The sequence below is a fragment of the Ctenopharyngodon idella genome, chromosome 21, assembly GCF_019924925.1.
Source record: "Ctenopharyngodon idella isolate HZGC_01 chromosome 21, HZGC01, whole genome shotgun sequence".
In the NCBI taxonomy this organism is placed as follows: Eukaryota; Metazoa; Chordata; class Actinopteri; order Cypriniformes; family Xenocyprididae; genus Ctenopharyngodon; species Ctenopharyngodon idella.
Window position 1 is genome coordinate 18,840,001 of NC_067240.1, and position 23,307 is coordinate 18,863,307.

The following is a 23,307-nucleotide window of genomic DNA, read 5'->3' on the forward strand; positions in this document are numbered from 1 at the left end:
ATCTTGACCCCTTGAATAACACTGCACACATATTGCATCACTTGCACCATCTCTGATATAGCCTTAATTGAAGAAAGAAACAATTGCTGCCTATTGATTATTTCATTGTTACAATTTCAATTAGAGTCTGGAATGAGTGACGCTGCTCAATACGTCCAGCTGGCCTGAAGGCAAGTCTAATGAGATAGCAGTAAAACCACAGCATTATGAAAACGATCAGATAATTTGAGTTTCACACATGTCCATATGCTCCACTGATGCATCACAGAGGTTATAGTACTGATTACTTTTTGATAGTAAATATTCATCAACATTTATTCCAAAGTATATTTGGAAAAACATGACTATGGTTTATTTTCCCTCCAAAAACAAGCACGTTCTTGGATTTCTCTGTCCTTATCAAGCCAAAAATAAACAAATTGCACTATAATTATGACAGTCAATCAATGGCACCTGGAAAAACAGTTTTCTTTCTGCATCTCCTATATGTCGTTTGTTCTGTTGCTTTGGAAACTGTGTTGTGGCTTTGTGTCGTAGCCCCGCGTGAACATATCTCGGCAGGATGCAAAAAACACAGCGATTAGCGACACACTGTGCTTTGCTCCCCATACCTCCGTACCCCATACTGACTCAAAATGCTCCAAGCACTTCACCACAGGAGCCGACCACCTCCTGAGCTCACAGCGTCTCCAAACGTATCGTCATAAGACATTTCTCCAAAAATATATTTTGGATAGGGACACCTGTAGAACAGCTTTGTAGAGACACTAGGTCTATACTGTTTAGCCGCCGGTGTTTTGTATCCCTCTGAGATAAAACCTTGCAATACACAACGTGCTTATAAAGGTGAATTGTTTGATTATCTTATAATAATGTTTGATTTCCACTGACAGTTTAAATAAATTGGTTATACAAAAGGATAATTGTAAAGGATCATTATTATGTGCATAAGAGAAACCTACTTACACAATATATCCTGTTTTGAAAAATACTCTTTTTTTTCTGAAGCAGGTATTATTTGGCATAATTAATAACTGTGTTAGCTCAGTGGAGTATTTGTGTGGCCTCTCTGATCTCTGGCCTCCATTTCCATTAGCTGTATTTTTCTGGAGGGGCGTCTTCGTCGCAGGACTAAATGAATGCAATATGTCATTATCAAGAGGGGCACCGACCATATTTCCAGCAGTGTTGTGGAGAAAAACATGTTTGTTTGTATCATACCACAGTCAGATATTCAAGGCAGAAATGTGTGATTACTTCCTCCACAAATCCAGCTTGACATCCGAGAGCAGAGGTTCATTCAATTGATTTTCATCAGTTATGTAGACACAAGGCAGACAGTTACATAACCAAAAGAAAGAGAATTTAAATCATTTATCCTGAGCTGATTTCTGTGGATGGGTTTGTCTCATGAATGCTAAGAGTTGGTTTTACAAAAAAAACAAAACATGGAAAACATGTAAGCAGTGCCTGGATAAAAACAAAACAAAAAACACTACAATTATTTTTTGTATTTATGAATATGTTTCTGGCTTATAAATGCATTACCTTTAACATTTAAAAGGATAGTTCACCCCAAAATTACAATTCGTTAATTTTTCACACATTTAAAAACAAAAAAACAAACATTATTTATTAAAATGTGTAAAACATCTTTTTAAATGTAAAATTATTATATACAATAAAGTAAATATAAAGATAAATATAAGATTTCATGCTTAAGCCCCTTTTACACCGACAATAATTAAATCACTGTACACTGACCCTCGCGTAAAAAGTGAAGTATACTTTGGGCTTGAGTCACTGTCAGTGTGAATGGCACTTTACTAGTGGCCAAAGTTGGTACCACAACCTAATGTCAGTGTCACTGCCCCTTCACTACTGTTGTTCCTAGTGGCCAAAGTTGGTATTGCATGCTAATTTTATAGCCAGTCATTGGCTGTGTCTGAAATCATCTCCTATACCTAGCGGCATAGCGGAACTCCACGGTGTCCCCCTCGTGAACTGCAAGTCCATGGCCCCCCTTGATAGAGATTGTGTGGGGTGGGGTTATTGTGGGGCTCCCCAACACACAGGGCCTCCTTGCCTCCGCAGTGTGTGCCTTTCTGCTACGCCACTGCTTATAACCTTGTATAACGCACCATTTTAGGGAACGGCCATTTGTAGTGGTTTCTGAAACTATAGTGGACATTATCAAGTGCACTCTTTCAATCCTATAATGCACTGCAATAACAAGTGTACAACCGATACACTCAACGGCTGTTTTCTGTTAGTGCTCCTAGTGGCCAGATTTGAGATTGCATGCTAATTGTTAGCCAGCAAGTGAAAGTCTGAATAAAATGTAAGTTGCGATAGTCTTTTCCCCCCTATTCCGATGTATATCCAAGTGAAATTACTTCTTGAACAAGAAAAAATTTAGGGCGGGACTTGAATTTGTCCATCGGTAATTGATTGGATCGTTGGATTGTTTGCTATGATCTCATGTGAGTGACATGAGAAAATTGACAAAAACTGTCCATTTTGATTTCATGGTGACTTTAAATAATTATTTTTTTCATGCAAATTAGGGAAAAAAAATCCTAAACGAACAAAGCAAAACAAACATAAAAGTAAATAAATAAATAAATAAATAAATAAGGAAGGCGCTACGGGATTTTAATTTGTTTTCATCTTGCATTTTTGGGCTTCTGAAGATTGAAGTACTAAAAGTGTCTAAAATAATATAGAATTTCGGTTAGTCTAAGATGATACACAAATTATCCCACCTTGGTACCTTTACTGATGAGCACCAACATCACTCGGAGCAACACTCGGTCTTGTTTAGGCAAACATCTCCTCAACCCTCCCTCTGATGATTACAGCTCCACGAATGACAACATTTACACATGTGCTTGTTCTACTACTAAAACATACGCTTCGTCCAAGACACCATGGACATCCGCATCGGAATGGGTTGTTTGTTTTAGTTGTCTAGGTCCTCGACGGACGCCAGTACCCGGTTCGTTCTGTAGCGTAAGAAGAGGCGGAATGAAATAAGTATCTGACTGGAACATAGAAACAGCGCGCTAACAAACACTCCAACGTGAGCGAGGACAAAAACTTCGCAAGAAGAGAGAGAAGAGATGTGGTTATAAGAAAATAATCATTTTTAACAGGTAAATATTCTTTATATATTTCATTTTTCTAACTGTCAGTCTAAATTCCTTCACGTATCGTCATATCAGTACGGCTGTGCACGCGCGCGTGTGTTTTATCTCATCCGCAGTAGCGGTGCTCGCATACTAACTAACATGCTGCAGTGAACGGACAGGACATAATAACTCATTTAAGGGCCTAAACAACAATCATTTTGACCTGTATTATTATTTGACAACTCCACCGCTGTCTATATTTCGCAGAGGTTCTAGAGTGCTGAAGGAGACTTAGGTAAAGCCGTGTTTTCCAGATTTGTAGGTGTTTTTCTCGTTGAGATGAACTTAAGAAGTCTGGTAATCTCTTTCTCTCACATCTTGACAGTTTAGAGATCAGGTGTGTTCTCTTATGCATTATGTTGCTAGCTACAATTTTGCATGAACCCATTAGTCATGGTTGTAATGTGAAGATGTGAAAAATAGGCTATTTGCATACTTTGTTGACTGGGTGATAATAAGCATTTCTGTTTGGACTCAGGTAATGTTCACGTTGCTCTTTTGATGGCATTCGTTGTGAGCTGCTTGTTTTTGTGTTTAAAGCTTTGGTGGTCAGTTGCCTCAGTAAAAGCTTCATTTATCACCTTTGACACATCCATCATGTTGGAGCCTCTATTGGGAAAGTGCTGTTTCTTAAAGGGATAGCTCACATAAAAATTCTGTCATTATTTACACACACCAATGTTGTTCCAAACCTATGACTTTCATTCTTTCATAGAACACCATTTTAAAGCTCCGGTGGGACATATTTTACACATTGACAGCACATAACATACATTTTACAGTTATATCCCTATCTGTAAACGTTAGGAAGTCATGCTATTATTTGAATAAAGGCTTGTCTTGACAGCAAGCAAATCTCCGTTAAAGTCAGCATGAAACGGAAGTTGCGATAGTATTTTCTTCCCTATTGTGATGTATTTCCGAGTGAAATGGCTTCTTGACTTGATTTTGTCCACCGGAAATCAGTAGGATTGTTTTGGTTTGCTATTGCTGTGATCTCACGTAAGTGACAAGTTATCCTACCATCGCACCGAAAAACACATAATCAGGGAAGATGATGTCATTGCAAGAGGGAGGGGAAGTTATTTTGATTAAACATTTCGAGGATACATGAATTTAATTCCACAGATGAATCATTTACTATAAATACTGCAATATTCCATAAACAAAAGAATTGTACATTTTTATTTCATGGTGAAATTTTATACATTATATAAAATGTTATACATTAAATGTATGTTGTTAGACATTAAATACAGGTTTAAAATTCTGCATGTAACACATGCAGTTAATTATATTCTTATGAGAAACAGTGAAGGGAGTATTGTAATAAGTTATGTAATCGAGTCTGAGTCTGTGTTTCTCGTACCATTTGTGCTTTTGTTTTTCATTTTTAATGTAGTAATTTCTGCTTCTTTTACCATTTTAATGCAGGTTTAAAATGTGATGTTTATATTTTAACACTTTCTGTAAACATAGTAAAGCATATAGTTTTCATAGCTTTCAAATTACGCATCGTTTTAGAGCCAACATTGGGCAGGATGTGGAATAACATTTATTTTTAAATAATGGATTTAAATTTATACATTTTTTAATTAGAAAACTCTATGCACCTATTCCATCACTCTCGCTGTTTTCTCTCATTATCTGTCTGGTTATGCTGTTGTTTAAGGTGCCTTCACTGATGCTGATTGCCTGTAACAAAACAAACAGGTTTGATGTATTTTTAGGCATTCTGCATGGAAGATTATAGCAATAGAACGTGCTTATCCACTGTGTGTTCACAACAGAAAGTAGATTAGCGTCAGTCTTCCGACATTTTAAACAATCGCTAACCACCCATCAGATACGCATTTGAGAAAGTGGCTCCATTTTCCTGTCTTAGAGTTGTCACCTAAATTACACTTTTTTGAAAAGCCTTACAACTACAGCAAATGAAGGCTTGAAATGAGGCTGTATCTGATTGCAATGCAAAACAACACAGCAAAGCAGGTGGACAAGTGATTCACACTGTTGTTCTTGTTTGCACATTGATGTCCTGACTAATAGCAACTGCTCCTTGAGATGTATTGTGTTAGTGTTAAGTATTCAACTAGGGCTGCAGCTAATCAATATTTTTAGCTAATTATTCTGTTGATTATTCTTTGATGAATCAATTAATCCGATAAAAAGAGTATTTTATATTCTTTGTTTTATTGAAAAATAAATATTCCACTCCATGCTGTGAGTTCTCATCTAATACAGTATGCAAATTTAAGTTTGCAAATTGAATATGTATGTATGTATGCATGGGCGACATTTGACTCTCGAGTTGGGGGGGCAAGTAAAAAATCTTTTTTTTCCCTTTTTTTTTGCAGGTACAAACATCTTTTTAGCATAATAATAATAAGAATAATTTAATAGTCCCGCGTGCCCATCCGCTATACGCCACTGGGAAGGGATAAAAGGCGTTCAGGCATGGCATCAAAGCGATTACCTGTTTTATCCTAATCCACATGCATGGACCGTTCAATGTTCAGTCCTGCAATGTCCAAGTCTCTCCTGTCTCATGATGTTTCTCATGTGTTTTCAGTTGGCGCAAGCAAGAAACGTTTACTAGACTGTGGACTAGCTTACTCTCTGAACAGTGGCTGTGAGCAATTTTTGTGACCACGGACTTGCGCATGCGCCAAAGCGTCTTTCAGTGCTCACGGGCAAAGGAGTGTCTTTAAAAAGGCTTGCACGCTCAAATGTGTGCAAGACGGAGCGGAACGCGGGAAATGAATTATACCCGGGCCTTAACCGCTCCAAATTGTAGTGGACAGGAGCTGACGACTCACATCGGGAAAAATATGGGGGCATCTGCCCCTCCTTGCCCCCCCCTAATGACGCCCATGTATGTATGTGTCACATGTGTGGCTGTAATGATGTGCACGACACAGGAGATTCAGAGAAATAAACTTTATTAATAAATCCAGGGAGAAACTCAACCATGTTAAACCATAGACAATACCGGACAAAGAACTTAGGAAATGAAGGGCTTAAGTACACAGGGAGAGTTAATTAACCAGAACAGAAACCGGTGTGGGATTAATCAGAAACTATTGACCAAGGAACACAGGCAAAACAGGAAAAAGGAAAATGAAACCAAAACACGAGGAAACCAAACAGACATAGACATACGCAGACTTGGCTGGTTTAACCAGAAGGACAACAGATGCAGACGGAGCCGATGGAGATGGAGACCCAGGCGGAGCCGAAGAGACTGGGCGACACAGATGAATCTAGAGACCAACGCGGAGCCAAAACGATGAGCCAGGGTGCTAGAAAACTGAGGCAGAGCCAGTGGGACTGAGGACCAAGGCAGAGCCAGAGGGAAGGCGGAACCCTACGGAGCTGAAGGGGTGGAGGGATGAAGCACAGCTGAAGGCCTGGAAGTCCATATTGCAGGCAGAGCGACGTCTGACCAAGGTGGAGCCAGAGAGACAAGGGAGTCCAGTGGAGCCATAAGGCCAATGGTCCCAGGTGGAGCCGAGGGAGGGAGGAGCCAAGGTGGAGCCGACTGGTTGACGAGCCGAGATGTAGCGATGGGCTCAGCTGCCTGAGGCAGAGCTAGGGGATCCTCTTAACAAGGCAGAGCTGTAGACCAGAACATCTGAGGCAGATCTACACAGCAGAGTGGATTCAGAGAAGGAACCAAGGGACTGAAGGAAAACAGCTGTTATAGGCAGAGGAGGTGGGCAGGACCAGTGGAGACACAGGAGACTAGGAGCTGGGTGGTTCAATTCCTTCCAATTCCTCATTATATAATTCAGAGGTCAGCTGCAGCTCACCCTCAGTGATGAGAGTGTCACAATGTCTTCACCATTCCCTGGAACTCCACGAGGACACCCACAGTGACACATGGTGTAGCTGGCTCACGCACCTGGTCAGACAATTCGTAGGGCTCGGGCTCGGGCCGATGATTGTTTCAGTCTTTGTTTCATCTGGTGCTGACATTGCGGCAGGCTCGGGCTCCGTGTCTGCGGTGGGCTCTGGCATACACTCCATGCTGGGTGTGGGAGGTGGCTGACTGGGCTCTGGGTCTGAAATGTGGGGCTGATGATGTACTCCTCAGTGGGGCAGATGGTGAACACAATCCGTTGTTCACTAGCACCCACTTCACAAACGCAGTGAAATCTCCCCGAAGACCAACACTGGGCAGATCTAAAAAGTCCTTGGTTTGGTCCTCTAGTTTTCGCTCCTTCTGCTCAGCAGTTGGATAGCCGGCAAGTCCAAAAAAAAAAAAAAAAAAAAGGAGAAAAAAATGGTGCAAACAAAAATCATATCTAGGTCCAATATTCTTTCACATGTGTGGCTGTAATGATGTGCACAACACAGGAGATTCAGAGAAATAAATAATATTTACTAATAAATCCAGGAAGAAACTCGGAAGAGCACAACCACATTAAACCTTAGACAATGCCGGACAAAGAATTAGGAAGGGAAACTAAGGGCTTATGCTGCATTTCAGACAGATCGAAATTTGGATTTTTCCCACCTCCTTATAGGAAATAACGTCTGGAACACCACTGAAAGTCGGACATTTGGCATGTGAACTCAGGGTTCATCGATCAACCCCGACCTCAGCGAGAAGCGTCATTTGACGTAACTTCCAAGATGTCGGCAAGTCCGCTTTCAGTGAGCATAAATGTAAAAACAAACTTTAACATTAGACATTAAGTTTATGTAATGATACCTTTGTTTTTGCTTGTCGCCACTTGTCGCAACTTTTTTGGTTATTTTTATTCTGTTTTTGCCATAATTGACACTAAAAATACAATATGCTCTTGTTGTGTCATGGCAACATCATGTGGTCAGCATGTGAATGTGACGTGTGATGACTGGAACTCACTGAGGTCTGAAGTGGGACATTTAATTTAGAATATTCCCAGGTCCGACCACGTCTAGAACGCAGTACACAGGGAGAGTTAATTAACCATAACAGAAACAGGTGCGGGATTATTTAAGAAACTAATGACCAAGGAACACAGGCAAAACGGGAGCAGGGAAAACGAAACCAAAACACAATGAATCTAAACAGACAGAGACATAATCCGGACAGTATGTATGTATGTATGTATGTATTTATTTGTTCATAATTTAGTTAAAAAGGTTACAAATATTCACACTATACAACAAAAATGTAAATTGTAAAAATGTAAAAATATCATTATTTGTGTTATATGTAGAATTTCAGTTAAATATGCCCTAAATGTAACATCCAATTTTATATTATTAATATTTTAGTCAATGTATTCAATCCATTTTTAGAATGCATTAACTGCTGTAGACTAACTTCACAAATGATAGTAATTTCATTACCACTTTTTAACGGTTTAGTTGCTGCAGTATATTTAGTTGCTGAGGGAGTCAGACACTTCGTCTCATGGTCATGCATGCCATCATCAGCAGCTTTGCACAGCCTGTCACCAGCAACTCACCTGGGAAACTCACACAGTCACGTCTCAGAACGCCACCCTATCAACTGAACAGCTTACATCAAATTACAATGCATGAGTGTGGGCGACTTGTGTAAACATATCTCTGCCGAGGGAAGTGAATATGACATTTTTATGTTAAGAGCATTGCCCCGGCATTCCAGGGTCTTACAGATGTAGCCAGCTATTCCCTGAGCTCTGCAGATTAGAGGATTAAGAGATATAGCCTAGAGTTTGTGCAATATCCATAATGCCTCAGCAGTACCACAGACACTAGTGGAAAGTGCGCTTCTCTCTAATGCGCCGAGAGACATTCACGACCAGCCGTTGGCCTGCAGTGACTGACCTCCGTGCCTGTGGCTTTGTATTTTTAGACTTTTGCTGACTGACCCACTTATTTGTCTGTGGTAACCCTGTTTTGTTATTTCAAAATACTACATCTTAAAGCCACAGTCAAAACAAAAAACTATATTAGGGGAAACCGGGGCTAGTCGTCACTCCCAAAGATTTAAAACCTTAAGGACTAATAAGTTTGGACATTTGCATAGAAATACTGTTCATGTCGTCATAATGGAATCTGCTATTTAAATAGCCCTTTTTTAAATTTAAAACGTAAAACAATTATGAAACAAAATAATTCAAGAAACATCAAAAAAGGTAAATCATATAAACCTTTTCTGTGCTCAAAAATTGAAGTTAATGAACTGAATACAAGTACAACATCTAAAATGCATGTGAAAACAAACAAACAAACCAGACAAACAAACATTTGTGACAACTTGCCCCGGTCTTCTCTATACATTAATTTCAGAGTTTGGTTAGATTCTGTTGTGTTGGCTTGCAAATCAAGAAATCCATTTGGCTTAATTTGTTAAGCACTCATTAGAGCTGGGAACAGGTTTTTGAATTAAGACTGGCTTATTTCTAGCCTTGAATGCCAGACTGGAAAGCTGGGTTTTCATTTGATTTCATGCTTTTATTCAATCCTCTGTACTAAATTAACCTTTGAACTAAATGAAGTAGCCAGTGAGCTTAAATTTCTGAACCGATGCACTGATTGCTTTTCTCATTTGCATTGTTTCTAAGGAGTGAGACTGAGAACTCTTCAGACAAAGGACAAAATCAAATGCAGCATGAGACTCAAACAATAGAGAATTTGATGATGCATCACTCGCTTTTTTGTTTGGAAGGCGTTTGCTATGGAAAAACAGGGTTCTGCGTTCATGATGTTTTCCTAAGAGTAATTGAGATTAAGTCAACACAGTCCAAACTTCAGAGTTTGTTTGATAAAGTATTAGTTTAATTGTTAAAATCTAATGAACATTTTTTGCCAAGTGACTACGAACAGCGTTGATCTGAAATGGGGGGATCTTAGTAATGTCCCAGAACCCTAAACCGGATCCCTGTTCCTCAAGTAATGAATTTTAAACATCATTTTAGCTCATCTTAAACGCTCCGTCACCTGTGAGATAATGGCAGACTTGTTTTATCATTTGTGCAATTAGTGCTGCCATCTCAGAAGGCTTCATAACGATCCTTTTAAATCAACTTATCCCAAGAAACCGTCAAGGAGCCCTGCCTTGGAGGTAATGGAATATTGTCTAAGTTAATAAAAGCATGCAATCAATTATTCGTGCTGGCTCTAAGTTGAAATTAAAGAACAGTGATTTCCTCTTTTTCTTGCTCTTGGTCATAAAGTAATCATTGAAACTATATTTAAAGAAGTAGGGTTACTAAAAATTCTTTGAATTTTGTAATATTTCACCAGTGAAAAAGAGAATTAGGAGACCGCTCATAGTAGATTCATTGCATTACGGCTCTGTGGATCATTTTTCCTTTTGGTACATGTCCAGTTGATCAACTTTTGTTCTCTTTTGGTCTTTTTTCTTCACCTTTCTTGCCCTTCTTGCCAAGGTTCTGTATTGTATTTAAACTGATAAGCTATATTTCTTTAAAATAGTTTAAAAAGCTTGTGACACCAGAAGCTATAGCATCTGGCAGAAATACTGTACTATCAACACTCATTTCTGATATTTAGACTGATATCAGCAAATACATGCATGTTTGCATTGGCACCATGTAATGGTTATATCTCTGAAATATACTTTAAACAGTATTCTTTGTTTCAATTGATGTTATTTGGTCAAATTTGACATCATTTTGCATAGAATATAAAGAGGCTAATGAATAAAGGTTAAAGGGTTAGTTCACCCAAAAATAAAAATTCTGTCATTAATTTCACATGTCATCCAAACCCACTTTCAAGGCCCACTTTCAAAACCACTTTCAAGGCCCAGAAAGATAGTAAAAACATTATTAGCGTAATCCATGTGACTCCAGTAGTTTAACCTCAATTTTTTAATTTGCAACCTCAATTTAAAGTTTAACCTCAATTTTGGAAATGAAGCGCTTGAGCTTAGCTTGTGCAAAAAACAAACAAACAAAAACAACAACAACAACAACAACAAAAAAACTCATTAACCTCCAGTGCAACGTCCGCTCTGGTGTCAACACAACATGTATGCGTTGTGTTCACTCGTGTGAACATGTGTTGGAGATTAATATTTTGTAAATAACCACTTTATCTTGACCTTCTCTCATCTTCATTGGACCCAAAGCATTACAAAATACCAGACCAAAGAAAGAAGATGGATTATGCAGCTGAGTTTACTACTCTCGTCTAGGAAGGGCTTTCATTTGTGGATAACAGTATAGACTTTGTTTTTGCCAGTTTGCACATCAGACTTCGTTTAATGATGAAACGGTAAAATCATTACTCTGGATAGGAGCTAATTAATATGGACCACTGGATTTACCTGATTTAGTGGAAGGAACATGGAGAGAGGCCATTCTCCGGTGTTTGGAGTATGCGTACCCCAGGGAGATCGTTCCACCTGCCATCCACTGCGGATGAGGAGCCTTAGCCCACCGCACACCGAGAGAGCCAGCTGATGCCCGCCATAGACACTGAGCCTGAGCCTATGCCTGCTACGGAGCCAGAGCCAGCAGCCTCGTTCATCCAGGAAAGGAAGCCTGAGGTCCCGTCTGACCAGCTGTCACATCCAAACCAGTGGCCTGCCTGCTCCACCGAAGACAGCCATTCCTTTGGCCTCACCTCCGCTGGATTTCTTCAGCCCTTCGGCTCCGCCATGCAACCTGGATCCACCTTGGGGCTTCCAGTCACCAGCTCCGCCGTGGCATGGGGACTCCCTGGCTCTGCCTCGTCCCTCTGAGCCCTCAGCTCCACCTCGGACCGTTGACCAATCGGCTCCACCCCCGTCTTCTCGCCCCCTCGGCTCCACCTGGGACCGGCGTCCCTTCGACTCCACAGGGGTCCCTCGTCCCACCGGGTCTACCTGGGTGAGTCATCGCTGCACCTTCGCCACGGACTTCTATGCTGTCTGCAGCGCTCCACCCCTATGGCTCCGTCGGGCTCCTTCATCCCTCAGGCTCCACTTCGGTCCTCATTCACACTGGCGACACCCCAGTTCTCCGGCTGCTCGTTGCCGGGACTCCACCTTGGTCTCCTGGTCCATCGATGTCGCCGGGTCTCTCAGTCCATCGGACCTCGCCTGGGCCTCATCATCTCCCTGTGTCACCTCAGTTGGTCGGGCTCAAGTGTCCACCATGGCTCCTCCCTCCATCATTTCCACCATGGGTCACCTTCCTCCTGGCTGCCTCCCATTTCGCACGGAACTCTCGTCCACCGTCCACTCCTCCATGGAGGTTGTCGGTCCTGCTGTGGTGGTCTTCTGCTCCACCATGGAAATCCTCTGCACCTCTATTTTCCTGAACGTTTTGGTCATTTTTTTTTTTTTTTTTTTGTCTTCTTTTGGTAGGGGGGAGTTCGGTCACCTTTTGCCTTTGTTTTGAATATGGTAGTTGCGTAGGCTGTCAATGGCGGGACAGAAAGCTCACAGAATTAATTAAAAAGATCTTAATTTGTGTTCCGAAGATGAACGAAAGTCTTACTGGTTTGGAACGACATGAGGGTGAGTAATTATTGACAGAATTTTCATTTTTGGGTGAACTAACCCTTTAATAAAGTTATACGCAGCAGTATAAAGAAAAGGATTATAAAATGCTTAATTGTGGGCAGTTGTTGTTATAGAAATATGGCTATACGGCTTGAATTTGTCGACTTAATTACAGAGCATTAGTGTTGAATTAAGAAAAGTGTCATATGATAGACAATCCTTGTTATTAGGATGATGAGAGCAGAGTCTTTGTGCTTTGTTTTTTGGCCATTAGCAGCTTTATGATTATTAGATTTGTCAGGAGAGTGACATGCATTGTGCGCTGTGGGCCAGGTGTTGGATCTTTCTGTAACAAAGTAATGAATAATGGCAAAATACTGTTGACAACAAAATAAACTATGAAATCACTTTGCTTAATATCCTTGTCATTTGTGTGATTCAGAATGGCTCATTTATTAGTTCTGAGTGACTACTGAATGAAAGGCGTTTTGTGAGGGTTGCAATTGGCTGAAGGAAAGTCCAATGTGGCAGGTTGTCAGTCATTGTCTGATGGTTTAACACTGTGAAGGATCGTAGTATGTCACAGAAAAGGAAAAAGGCATAAAGCACCATGAGTAAAATTCTTCAATCATCATGCATTCATCTTACTGAACAACTTAATATTCAAGACATTCTCAGTATTTTTCATTAAAGTCAAACTGTTTCATTTCAAATCAGTCTCAGCATATTACGATCTCGCTGGAAATATACATACAATCTGACAGCTTGACTTTGTGGCACTAATGGATTTGTTTTGCAGCTAGCTTGATAATGAACCCTTAAAGTTTTTGAGTGCTCACTATTTGCATTAATTTTTGTAGCTCCAGTTGCAGCTTGGAGTTGATGTCATTCTAACAAACTTGTTCTCTGGTGCGCACCAATTTGAGCAAACTCTGACGTCAAATGTATTCAGGTCCACCAAAAGCTAAATGTAGAAAAAGAGCATCAAGTTCTTACTTGTTCTCCTGTGGATAAACCAACATTTAAAAAAAACTGAGTTTAGGAGATTGTTACAGAAACTAAACCGAGGTGACAGCTAACAACACTGACAGCCAACATGCAGAAAAAGCATTTCGGTATTTTTCTTCCTGAACACCCTAAAATTATAATTGCCTGGAAAAACAGCTACATGGCAGCTTGAGAGATATAGCCCCATTACAGCTGTCATTTTCTGACCCATCACAAAGACCTGGCCAGAGGTATTGTGGCCCAGCATTTCCTGTGCTGCATTCAGTCAATCCTATTAGAGCATTACTGCACACATCTGCATGGCCTGCAGACCTGATCCCTGAACAGAATGGAGCCTCTATTTTGTATAATGCTCTCTTATTTAATCCCTCACCCAGACAGTTGAGCTCCATGGATGTTGGCAGAGGTCTTGTTCTGCTGCCCAGTTGCTTTGCTCCAGTTCTCCCCCAAACAAGGTTAGGCTCTGGTTTACTGGTTTTGTGAACGAGGGTTCTCCTTCATTTGTTTGGCTCCCTCCAATGTTTTGTCTACATGACAAACATTTTTTAAGCTTTGACACAACTTCATTATTCTTGATGTTATTGTTGGACACTTGGTTGTGTAATAAATTAATAATCAGTGACAAACACATCTTCGAATAGAGTATGTGTACAATGACATTGGTATTTAAATGGAAACTTGAACTTTTTGCTTCACGCTGCATCAACTCCAAAAAGTGTTACTGTATTGGCCAGCAAAAAAAAAAAAAAAGGACCACTATTTCATTGATACCTGAGGTCTGTTTGGTTAGCGTTAGTACAGCATGCCGTCCAGACTTCCAAAATAAAGTGAAACTATGGATTTGAAAGCGCACAGTGATGCCTGGAATCGCTTTGATCATGAAATACAGTGCAAGATGTGCAGTGCCAATCTGCCTACATAACATTATAATGAGAACACTATTGTAATAGAACTTTCTTTAGAAAGTTCTTTGTGCTTTAGTTGCTGTGTTTCAGTGGGAAGAGCACATCCACAAAGGGAGTTACACATTTAGACAAGCATAGTCAATGCTGCGGAAATTTCCTACCTCCCACTTTTGAAATCGTGATTACGATCTCGTCGCATTCAAGTGCTTTGTTGTCGGAAAGAACAGGAATCATGGAGGACACCAGGTATATTCTTGCTTATTTATTAGGAAAATCTTATTAAAGCCAGTATGATATTTAGTGTCCCATTCATTGACAACCATGTAAACATTCACCACGCTATCTAGATAGTCAGCTTGCTGATGATTCTGGAATTTCGGTCAAAAACAGGCTATTTTTTGCTGTGTATAAAACATAATACGCTTTAAATGATTATTCTTGTAAATACTACTTTAACGACAAGACAAGGTGATGTAGCTGTTGTGAAAAAAAACTAATAAAGAGTACCAGTCACAGCAGCAATCGTTCTTCCCTCTGCCATGTTTAAAGTTTATGGCCCACCCAACTTGGGAACTTGGGTATCAAAATTATCCTCGAGCTTCCCAGTGGTAAATACGACTTGAGAGGACGTTTAATTTTTAACTAGGAAATTTGCACCAAAAGTTCATGTATGCATTTTCATCCTTTTTTGCAGATGTAAGTTGTAATAATACTTTTTATATCTGATTTATCTCACATAGGATGCGTTTGGTCGAGTTTAATAACCCGCTAGCAAAGCGCTTCAGTTCGGTTACTCACACTTGTGTTGTGACATTACTGTCGGATCCAATATAGCCGGCACTGCATCATCTTTTATTTTCAATCTCTTTGAAAAGCCTGTGCCGGAAAGTGGCAGTAAAATGAAGCGAACAAACGAACAGTGTCTTGCTAAACTGGAACTTAACGCTCATCCAGGATCACAATGAAGGCAAAGCAAAGACTGTTTTTCCACAACTTGGCACTACAAAACGTCTTGCAATCCTCAGAGGCATCTCTATCATTTTTGTAGCTCAAGTAATCCTGTTTGCATCTCTCTTGTATTTATTACAACAATGACATGCACTGTTTTTGGACTAACAAGGAAGTTTTGAGTTCTGAATCTTACATTTTTATAGTACAATGACCTCTTTTATGATGAAGGAAAGATGAAAATTTCATTTCTCAATTCATGACCCCTTTAATTAAGTAGATTGTTTGCTTTGTTATGAAACAGAGACTTAAATTGTTACAATGTTGCATTTTTTTCTTGGTTCAATCTTATTTTATTTTATTTTATTTTATTTTATTTTATTTATTTTATTTTATTTTATTTTATTTTATTTTATTTGTAGGACTGTTATTTCATAGGTAGTGCTTTCTCCAGGTGTTACAATCCTTTTTTTTCCATCTCTTCATTATTCATTTCTCTTTTCATTTCTCATTATCTCCTTCCTTCCTTCACAACTCGAGATTTAGGCTACACTAAATGTGTTTGCCCTGCAACAGTCTGCCTTAACAGTGCCCGTGTCAAAAGAAAGCCATTGTTCGGCTTCCCAGAGCTGCCTCCCAGAGTCCCTAAACGTTTTCCCTGTCTATTTATCCCTGCTGTCTGCAGCTCGTTGGATGTCACTAACATGTTGTGGTGGTTTAGCCATCAGCGGCCTAGGAGAACTGCTGTTTGCCCAGCTCTAATGGCCCTGTACATTTAGTGGACCTCATCTCCAGAGTCATTTCCTTGCTTCAGAGACAGTGGGCAGGGGTTGCTTACGTATGCGTGAGTGTATTTAAAAGTTTTGCTTGTTTATGTATTTATTCTGCCCGCTTGTGGACAGATCTGTTGAGGCGAAGCTCCAGCATGTTTCAGCAGCTTTATGGATTCCTAAGCGGGCGAGTGTTCCGTCAACCGGCAAACTATCCGATGTTAAATGGTTGGGTTTGCAAAAATAGACTGAGCACACACACACACACAAGTGCATACAAGACATTTAAGAGCAGAAAGCGAGTGTTCAACAAGCAGTAAATAAAAAATAAGAGCAAGTTTGTTTGTGTGTGTGTGTATAAATATCTGTTTGTGTGTTTGTTTGTATTAGCCTCGATTCGTTTCTTGTTTCAGAGCTTGAGAGCAACCGAGCATGGTTCATTTCATCAGCCTCTAATGGTGCACCATTGCTTTTTTCACATTATCGAATTATTAATTTACTTATAATAAATCACCACATAAATAAAGAACAAGAAAACTTTCACACTTCACTTGACGTACCACATTTCAGTGAAGGGCTTTAATGAGTTCCACCATTTCAGGGGGTAAAAAAAAAAAAAACTTGTTTGAATAGACTTTTTAATTGAAAACCCATTCACACAGCATAAAACTGCAGGTCGGAGGACCAGCTGGTGGTGGGGCTGGGTCTGGCTCGCTTGGCAGCTCGCTGCCACTGAAATGGAGAATTATTGTAAAACAGAAGGGATGAAGAAGCACATGCCAGAGGGTGATCAGATCATGGCTCCCTTTTTTTACAGACTGCTTCAGAAGTCTCATTCAGCTCTGAAACTCTCAGAGCTGAAGCTCCATATGGCAAGCAGGACCTTTAGTGATCTGTCAGGCCACTTACCATCCACGAAGCAAGTTTCATATGTGCATTCTACGGCCTTCAAGAGACTCCGGACCACTGAACTGAGACAAAGAGCTGTTTGTTTTTTAATAGTGGCGTAGACGTTGATGTCTAATGAGCCCTTGGGGCTTAACAATTACACTAGCACTAAAATTAAGTTGAAATGGAGTTTTTAGATTACCTCGGTCGTTAAATAGTGCAGTGTGGGTTTGATGCTGAGACTGAGAGATGACGGAAAATCTGATGACGAACCTGAAGTTTCACTCCTTTGCGCACTGGGCACAGTTTCACTCGTGATCTAATTATGATATTGATGTGGGTCAATGACACATAAGAGTATCCATGATAAAGAAAATTAAAAAATCTAGTTTAAGTTCTTAGAAATGTACTTTGTATTCATGTTGGTTTCATATGATTTGCAACACTTTTATACCATTTTTAAGAAAATTAAATTAAATAAAAATATTATGATGGTCTATGGAAGCTTGTTTCCACCACTAAATAAAAAAATAAAAAAGGTAATTGTGCCTTTTTATCTCACAATTCTGACTTTTTTTCCTCACAATTGCGTGTTTTTGTTGCGCAATTCTGACTTTATAACACGCAATTCTGACTTTTTTCTCAGAATTGTGAGATATAAACAATTGCAAGTTGTAAAGTCAGAATTGTGAGATATAAACTCGCAATTCTGACTTTTTTTTCCTCAGAATTGTGAGTGTATATCTCGCAATTCTGACTTTAAAGCATACAATTGCGAGTTATAAAGTCAGAATCGTGAGATATAAACTTTTTTTCCTCACAATTGGACATTATAACGCATAATAGCGAGTTTATATCTCACAATTGTGACTTTATTTCACGCAATTCTGACTTTATAACTCGCAATTCTGACTTTATATTTCACAATTCTGACTTTATAGCATGAAACTGCGAGTTATAAAGTCAGAATTGTGAGATATAATCTTTTTCCCCCTCACAATTGGACATTATAACACACAATAGCAAGTTTATAACTCACAATTCTGACTTTATAACTCGCAATTCTGACTTTATATCACGCAATTCTGACTTTATAACTCGCAATTGTGAGTTTATATCTTGCAATTCTGATAAACAAAGTAAGAATTGTGAGATAAAAAGTCGCAATTACCTTTTTTTATTTTTTATTTCATGGCAGAAACAAGCTTCCATAATGGTCTGACAATCAAGTAAAAAGTAATGACATATTTTCCTTACAACTTGAATCATCAGTGTGCAAGAAAAACTTCAACTCAAGCACACAAAATCTTTATTTTCACAGTCATTATTTTGCAAAATAATAGGATCAGTTAGATTAAAAAGATCTTTTTCTTTTGTAAATGCTTTTATTAAGCAAAGACATGTTAATTTGTTAACATGTTAAGCAAAGACATGTTAATTTGATCAAAAGTGACAGTAAATACATTTATAATGTTGCAGAATAATTCTTTTCGAAATAAATGCTGTTCTTTAAACTTCCTGTTCACCAAAGAATCCTGAAAAAAATGTATCAGGGTTTCCGCAACATTTTTAGGCTAATTGAATGAGTGTGTATGAGCCGCTGTATTCCAGTAATCACTCATCATTACAGGTCATGGAAAACAAACTAATACAGAGATTTTAATATCACTTTTGGTGTAACTAGAATACCCTATAACATTTTGCATATTTTTAAATGCCCAACAAATGTTTCTGCAAATGTTTATGAGTGTGAAATATCTTTCATTTACCAGCATGAGGTTAATGCTCCGCAGTATAATAGGTTCATAACACAGATGTCTTTTTCTTAAATTAATCTACAGTAGATCTTTGCGTGCACTGTGGCGTGCTGCGTGCATTTGTGCTATGATGTGATTGTTATATTTCCATATATAGAGTAGACCATGAAAAAATCAGCTATATTTTAAAAGACTCCAGTTCCAGGCCTTCTGTATTCCCTTGTATTGGACCTAACAGATTAATATTTTGATAAAAGGCACTTTTATACCCCTTTTCTTCAGATACATTGGGGGAAAAGAGACTTTGGCTTTACTCAGTATGCATAGTAAATCTGAAAATGAGTGAATTGAGTGAAACAGTTCTAGACACTTTGCACAAACCACATATTTGTTCGGCTTGTTTTTTTTTTTTTTTTTTTTTTTCAGTCGTTCGATCTACAGGCAGTTTTAATATGGCATTTACCATGAATGTAGCTAAGGTGATAGATATGAACCCCAAGCTGGTAACTTTTGCTTAATGTGGGAGCCAGGCTGGGTAATGGAGAGAGTAAGTCATTTTTCAGCACGGTCAAGTACTGCATTTAAATAGCCATTTTCTCTTCTGTAATTTCCAAGGCATTAAAATGGCTGACTGCTTCATTACTTGAGCAGAATCTGATCACTTCAGTAGGATGTATCTTACTGCTCTCCAGGGCAATCTTCCAAATAATGGCGCAGAGGCCTATCTTTCTTTTGTTTCTATCTATTTCTCACTCTCTCTCACTTTAGTAGTCTCATTCCTTTACCTCAGACAAATGTAATCATGACATTTAAATGAATGAAGTTGGCCAGTGTAAGTATTACAGTAATTGGTTGTAAGTGAATAAATCTGAGATGGATACCTGCACTAAGCTGGAGGAAGATACTGTGGATGGAAGGATACAATGTATGTTTGTCATACTGTGAGAGGCATTTCATAGTGAGGATAGCTTGGTGCATTAAATGAGTAGTTATAAAGGGATAGTTCACCCAAAGGAACATATTTGGAAGAATGCTTGTAACCAAGCAGATCTTGCCCCCCATTGACTACCATAGTAGGAAAAAAAATACTATGGTAATCAATGGCGAGATCTGCTTGGTTACAAACATTCTTGCGAATATCTTCCTTTGTGTTCAGCTGAACAAAGAAATATATACAGGTTTGGAACAACTTGAGGGTGAGTAAATGATGACAGAATTTAAATTTTTGGGTGAACTATCCCTTTAAAACAATGAAGTCATAGAATAGCTTTGTGTGAGGAACAGAACGAAATTTAAGCCATTATTCACTGATGTTATGTTGCCCTCCATTTAGTCTGGGCCAATCTGCATAGTAAACTGGAGGTCTGATTGATTTCTGTCATAGCAAATGGCATCTCCTTCCCTCCCAAAACTATATTTACACTATCCACTCTTTCCTTCAGTCATTCCTTTTTTTTTTGTGGCCTGTGGGGGTGACCGTTCCAATTACTGCCATGAGCTTGTTCCTTCCAGCTCTCTCAAACACAGCTGCTCTCACGCTAGCCATTAGCATGCTGAGAGGGTCTCAGGCCTGATAAAAATGCTGATTTATAGACCGGGATGAACATTAATCCCTGATTGCTCTGTAAATTGAGTCTTATGAAATGAATTATGTCCCAGCTCTGTAAGGGTGATAAAAGAGTCCCCTGACACTTCAAACGCGAATGTGTAATGTGCTCCTGACTACCTTTGCATGTTCTCTTCATATTTACACATATAAAAATATCAGAAAGATGAAAAGAAAATTGATTACCAAAAGATTACCGGCTAGCAGAACACAGTCCAGATCTGGACCTGAGTTTGGTTCCACTTGGACCACAAATGATTTTTCATGAAATCATTTTTTCATAATTTATATATATATATATATATATATATATATATATATATATATATACACACATACAGTTCTGCTTGAAAGTTTGTGAACCACTTGCAGAATCTGAGAAAATGTGAATAATTTTAACAAAATAAGAGGGATCATACAAAATGCATGTCATTTTTTTATTTAGTACTGTCCTGAGTAAGATATTTTACATAAATGATGTTTATATAAAGTCCACAAGACAAAAAAATAGCTGAATTTATAAATATGACCCAATTCAAAAGTTTATGAACCCTTGATTCTTAATACTGTGTGTGGTTACCTGGATGATCTATGACTGTTTTTATGTTTTGTGATGGTTGTTCATGTGTTCCTTGTTTGTCCTGAGCAGATAAACTGCCCAATATTCTTCAGAAAAATAGTCCAGTTCCCAAACATTCTTCAGTTTTCCAGCATCTTTTGTGTATTTGAAACATTTCCAGAAGTGACTGAATGATTTTGAGATCCATCTTTTCACACTGAGGACAACTGAGGGACTCAAACACAACTATTAAAAAAAGTTTCAAACATTCACTGATGCTCCAGAAGGAAACATGATGCATTAAGAGCCGGGGGGTGAAAACTTTTTGAATTTGAAGATCAAGGAATGTTGTACTTAATTTGTCTTCTGGCAAACATTTAAGTGTCTTCTGTTGCTTTCGAGGGGCAGTACTAAATAAAAAAATAAAAAAAGATATTTAAACAAAATAAGAAACATTTGGACATCTTTATCCTGTTCAAAAGTTTTTCACCTCTGACTCTTAATGCATCGTGTTTCCTTCTGAAGCATCAGTGAATGTTTGAACCTTTTTTAATAGTTGTGTTTGAGTCCCTCAGTTGTCCTCAGTGTGAAAAGATGGATCTGAGAATCATACAGTCACTGCTGGAAAGGGTTCAAATATGCAAAAGATGCTGGAAAACTGAAGAATTTGCAGGACATGGAGGATTTTTCTGAAGAACAGAGCTCAGTTTAACTGCTCAGGACAAACAAGGGACTCGTGAACAACCATCACAAAACAAAACAAAAAAACAGTCGTGGATCATCCAGGTAACCACACACAATATTATGAATTAAGGGTTCACAAACTTTTGAGCGGGTCGTTTTTATAAATTCAGCTATTTTTTGTCTTGTGGATCATATGTAAACATTTTTTATGTAAAATATCTTAATCAGGACAGTACTAAATAAAAAATAACATGCATATTGTATGATCTCTCTTATTTTGTTAAAATTATTCACATTTTCTCAGATTCTGCAAGGGGTTCACAAACTTTCAAGCAGCACTGTATATGCCGTTTAAGGGCAACATCATAATCACATACAATAAACAGTAAATTTATTCAGTGTATTTGCTGTTTGTTGATGCCAGAGTCAAATTCACACACACTTTGTAAACAACCAGTCAGAGCATATAATGCGACATAAGGCTTTTTTTTCCTGAAACAATTTGAATAACATGCACTAGCATTCAAATGTTTGGGGTCGGTAATATATATATATATATATATATATATATATATATATATATAATTTTTTTTTTTTGAAAAGGATGAATTTAATTGATCAAAAGTGACAGTAAAGACATTTGTAATGTCACAAAAGATTTCTATTTCAAATAGGTTATATTTCACACAGTTTCCACATTAATAAATAATAAGAAGATAATAATAAACATGGATAATAATAAGAAATGTTTCTTGAGCAACAAATCAGCATATTAGAATGTTTTCTGAAGGATCATGCGACACTGAAGACAGGAGTAATGATGCTGAAAATTCAGTTTTGCCAATAAATTTAATTTTAAAATATATTAAAATAGAAAACTGTTATTTTAAATTGTAATAACATTTCACAATATTACAGTATTTACTTTATTTTGTATTGGTGAGTATGAGTACAGAATTACAATTATTAAGTTTGTATCAATTTTTTCATATCAGTTTTTGACATTGTATCTTTGTATCTGGAGGAATAGTCTTCAAATTTAGTCAAACATTTTCCACATATTGTTGTATGTTTTAAGGGCAGTGATTTTAAACTCAGTTTGAGCTGAAGCCAAATGAGCTTGAAGTGCCTGCTGTTTTCCTCAAGCCGCTGGTGTCTTCCACTTAGAGCATGTCTATGGCTTCTTTTAGAGTTCAGCTTTTTTTGATGAGAAACTTGCTGCTCATGAGCACTTTAATGAGACATCACGAGCCTGCACACGTACTTTTGAATTTTAAGCTGTCAGAAGATTAAGAATAAAGTGAATAAAGTTAGCTTTTGTGAAGTATTGTTAAAGTATTTTACTCCCGAGATCCTTCAGTAATCTATTTGGAGAAGTGCAATTAAATGTATCAAGCCAAACGTCACAGAAGACTGTCAAATGTTACATTTATTGCCAGAAAAGAATAACTATTCATTAACACCAATCATCATTTAAACATTTTTAGAATACAACATAATTACAAAAGTTAATTAGTTAAGTATAGGTCTTTATTTCACAAGTATAAATCAAGTC

General features: G+C 38.3%; 1 protein-coding gene across 2 annotated transcripts in view; it reads left to right on the forward strand.

Moving 5' to 3' along the window:
- The first annotated feature begins 2,671 nt into the window (after positions 1-2,671).
- tenm2b (teneurin transmembrane protein 2b) overlaps positions 2,672-23,307 on the forward strand; it is a 289,835-nt gene continuing 269,199 nt past the window's right edge. The window contains exon 1 of one of the 2 annotated variants that reach the window (XM_051876630.1): positions 2,672-3,155. The gene's annotated coding sequence lies outside the window, so the exon portion shown is untranslated. The remainder of the gene's footprint in view (positions 3,156-23,307) is intronic. The other variant, XM_051876631.1, reaches the window with a different exon arrangement.